The 4,183-nt window shown below is 40.9% G+C and overlaps 1 non-coding gene across 1 annotated transcript; it reads right to left on the bottom strand.

The window, feature by feature from the left end:
• Positions 1–226: 226 nt before the first annotated feature.
• On the bottom strand, positions 227–302 carry TRNAN-AUU (transfer RNA asparagine (anticodon AUU)). The gene has a single exon. It is a non-coding gene; the product is annotated as a tRNA-Asn (tRNA).
• Positions 303–4,183: the final 3,881 nt, after the last annotated feature.

Raw genomic sequence — 4,183 nt, 5'->3', positions numbered from 1 at the left:
GCTAAAGTGGTGCTTCAGGTTAAGAACAGTTTCAGGTTCAGAACGGAACTCCAGAACGAATTAAGTTCTTAACCCGAGGTACCACTGTATTTTGTTAAATTGGAAATCTAATTGTTCTCCTCACTGATGTTTACTTTATTTGCTTTATGATCATAGAATTATAGAAATGTATAGTTGGAAGGGACCACAAGGGTCATCTAGTCCAACCCACTGCAATGCAGGAATCTTTCATGCAACGTGGGGCTCAAACCCATGACCTTGAGATTAATAGTCTCATGCTGTACCGACTGAGCTATGATGGAGTTGCTAATCTGTTTATGTTAGTTATTGGAATTGTTTCTATGAATCCTGTTATTTTTATATATGCCCACCCCTGACCCGTATATCTTCATTGCTTTGTTTCATTCTTCTCTGCTCTGGGACTGAAATACTCAATGAATATAAATACTATTACTGCTGTACTATTAGTAGTAATAACAAAAACACCTGTATTTCCTTATCTTCGCAACTGTGTTCCAGTTTTCTATATTCATCTTAAACTATGGTATCCAGAAATGGACACAGTGAGATGTTACCAAAGCAGAGTAGAGTGGTAACATTCCTTCTTGAAAGCGAAATTTAAAATTAAATGTAAATTGATTTTTTGCATGGATTTTTTTTTTTTTTTGTATCTAGATATTGTTGTAAACTTCTTTGGTATTTTACATAACATAGCAGTAGTTTTTTTAATAAACAAATATGTTAATGGACAAGAAGTGAAGACTCTAGCACTGTTGCAGGAGAACAATTTGTCTCCTTGCAAGATCATGAGGATCCGTCTCCAGCCCAACTGATATTTAAACAGCAGATATCAATGATGATATAGTGTGGATATCCATGCTGATTTCTTTTTCTTTTTCCAGAGACATTTTATGGAGAACCTATGGCCTTCCAGCTATCACCAGTCTGCAATCTCACTATTCCATTATATCCACTGGGGTGGATAGGATTTATTTTCCAACAACACCTGGAGGACTACAGACCCCCATCCTTGCCCCACACTACATCCCGGTGTTCATTGGTTCTTAAATTGGGTGCAACAATCAGATCTTCATCTCTGTATCCTTGTAGTCAGGGAATCATGTACCATTTGCCAAGCACAGGAAATAGCCTTAATGTAGAGAAGCAATGTAATAAAGCTAATAGCAAATAATCCTCATTTGGTGCAGTTCCAGTTTTTTTGAGGGGTGGAGGGTTGCAGTGAGAAGTGGAAGCTCCCTTTTCTTTTTAAAATGAACTCTTTACACAGTAATTGCTGGAAAAAGCAGAATGTCCTTAAAAAAAAGATTATGTGATCATGCTGGCTTAATGCATTGTGCTGAATGAAAAGTGCAGCATGTTTACAAGATGGATTTATGGTAATGACGCACATCGGCATTCATGGAGATCTCTCTTCCGCTATTGTGTTATTCTGTAATACTTCATGTTGCCCCCAATACAGCAGCTTGAATCCCTCCTATATAATGCATACGAAGGGTGTTTTTTGACACAAACAACACATGACACTCCGTTTGTCTCCAGTAAGATTATATGCTACAAAATTCAGCAATGGAGTCTTCTGTCTAGCTATTTTACTTATCTGTGACTAGGGATGGAGGAATAGGTCTATTTTAGTTCAGTTTCAGTTTCTCATTTTTCCCAGGCTCAATTTTCGAGATCGGTTTGCTTTTGGGGGGTGGGGGAGTATGAGTGGTCATGAAAATTCACCATCATTATATAGTGCACACATTGCCTAATGTACACATTGTTGCAGAACAGCTTTCCTAAAATATCATCCATTCTTGTATTTCATAAGGTATTTTGGAAAGTGCAGATTAGGTGAATTTGCGTTGAAATGTGAACTGAATCAAATTTCTCCTCCATCCCTGCTTATGGCATTTGTATTCTGCCCCATAACAAAGTTCTCTGGATGGCTTAATAAACAAGCAAAAGAAAACTTAAAAGGGATGGAATTCCTATATGAATACAGCAAAACAACAAAATGGAATGTGCCAAATAATAATAATAATAATAATAATAATAATAGACAGCACCATGTTATTTAAGTTATTTTAAACTCTTTGAAAATAAGAAAGAAAAGAAAAGAAAAAAGAAACATTTTGCCTGTAAGGTGAAAAGCTACTTGTAGATGTGAGATTTTTATCGGGAAGACTTGGAAGTGTTAAGAAGCTCCCACTCATGCAGGCTTTCTATATTAGATTATAGATTTGCAGCCCTCACCTGTAAAGAACTACATGGTTACATGCAGCTGGGCATCCCTAATTGCTTGCCCTGAAATAACTTTTTGTCCAAACATGAATGTAACACAAACACAAAATGTATGTTAGCCAGAATGCGCATTTGCAAAATGCCTCTATCCCACTATCTATTCCACATTAACAACAATCACATGAGAAAGACCAAATTGCTTGTTTTCTTTTTCTGTACCCTCCAAGAACAAATCATTTAGCACTTTTCGACACCTCCCCCTCATTCCCCCCACTTGCTCTCACAAGGCACGATAGACAAGTCTCAGTACTACGCATGGTAGGCTAGACACTTTCAAGGATCTTGCCCACGTTACAGGGCCAAAGCAACAGAAAGAGTTCCTACCAAACCTGACCCAACAGTTCTCTGTACAGCTCCTCCAGAATTATATTAATAGTGCTACATAGGAGCTTGCTTTTACTAAGTCAGACCATTGGTCCATCAAGCCCAGTACTGTCAACACTGACTGGCAGCAGCTCTCCAGGGTTTCAGGCAGGAAGCCTTTCCCAGTCCTACCTGGAGATGCTGGGGACTGAACCTTGGGCATGCAAAGCAGATGCTCCGCCACTGAGCTATGGCCCTTCCTCAGTGTTGAGTGCAAATGTGAGCAGCTTCACCCTTAAAATACACTTAAGCTCAGCTCAGCACAACAGACTTCTGAGTGTTCCAAAACCTGAACATTTGGGCTAGATTTCAACTGCCCGTTAACCTTAGGAATAGCTTTGCTGAATGGCAAGTTGAGGATACAATGGTGAAAGAGAAGTTTTATTCACTACCATCACTGTCACACAGTAAGCTTACGTTCTCCCTGCTTCATTTCCTAATGCTCCCCTGAAAAGCAACCCAGATTCCACAGTACTGGAGAGGGAACTTCAGAGCAATTGGCCCTTTCCATCTCACCGTTCCATGATGAGACCAGGGCCTCTCAAGAACCAACAGCCACAGCAACCAGACCCCCCCCCCAGTTCATGAATCCACTGGATTCCATATATTACTGGGGGCACCGTTACCGCCATTCCAGACTTCACCAGCTAAATTGGGTCTGAGTCCACAAGGAAATGTCCATTCATCCATTAGTACAGACAACCATCAGTTTTTCCACCCATTCCTGCTGCCAGCTACCATTTGGAGGACTTTATAGCTATAAAAAGGTAAAAGACCTCTGACAGTTAAGTCCAGTCATGAATGACTCTGGGGTTGCGCGCTCATCTCGCTCTATAGGCTGAGGGAGCCAACGTTTATCCGCAGACAACTTCAGGGTCATGTGGCCAGCATGACTGGCGAAACCAGAGCAGTGCACGGAAACGCCGTTTACCTTCCCACTGGAGCGGTACCTATTTATCTACTTGCACTTTGATGTGCTTTTGAACTGCTAGGTTGGCAGGAGCTGGGACCGAGCAACGGGAGCTCACCCTGTCACAGGGATTCGAACCGCCGACCTTCTGATCAGCAAGCCCTAGGCTCAGTGGTTTAGACCACAGTGCCACTTGCGTCCCCTATAGCTATATGTCAACATTAAAACCAATTTAATATTAACATGTGGGTTGATTCTTTCTACCATACCATGGACCATCCATATATGAAATCCAGTTTGATTCTGGTGCCCTGAATAGGTAAAGCTAACTTATATGAGTTGGCTAAATCATTTCCTTTACAGTACAAACTGTACAAAATACCTCTTTTGCTTATTTCCTTCTTGTTGTGATGCCCATAGATCTCTCTTTCCTGCAGCCTTCTAGAGTTGTCAGGCAGCTTTCTAACATCACTGCCCTGAATTCTAATGCTGTCTCATTCTCCCATTTTCAGGCTTTGCTTTCTGAGTCATTGCTTGGTGTGAAGTTTCCTCTAGATGTCTGTCCCAGGTCCAAATGAGAACATTTATACGAAGCTCCAGTTT

Source organism: Podarcis muralis, chromosome 1 (assembly GCF_964188315.1).
Source record: "Podarcis muralis chromosome 1, rPodMur119.hap1.1, whole genome shotgun sequence".
In the NCBI taxonomy this organism is placed as follows: domain Eukaryota; kingdom Metazoa; phylum Chordata; class Lepidosauria; order Squamata; family Lacertidae; genus Podarcis; species Podarcis muralis.
Note: the sequence above shows the minus strand (reverse complement) of the source record. Positions and strands in the feature narration are given on the sequence as shown.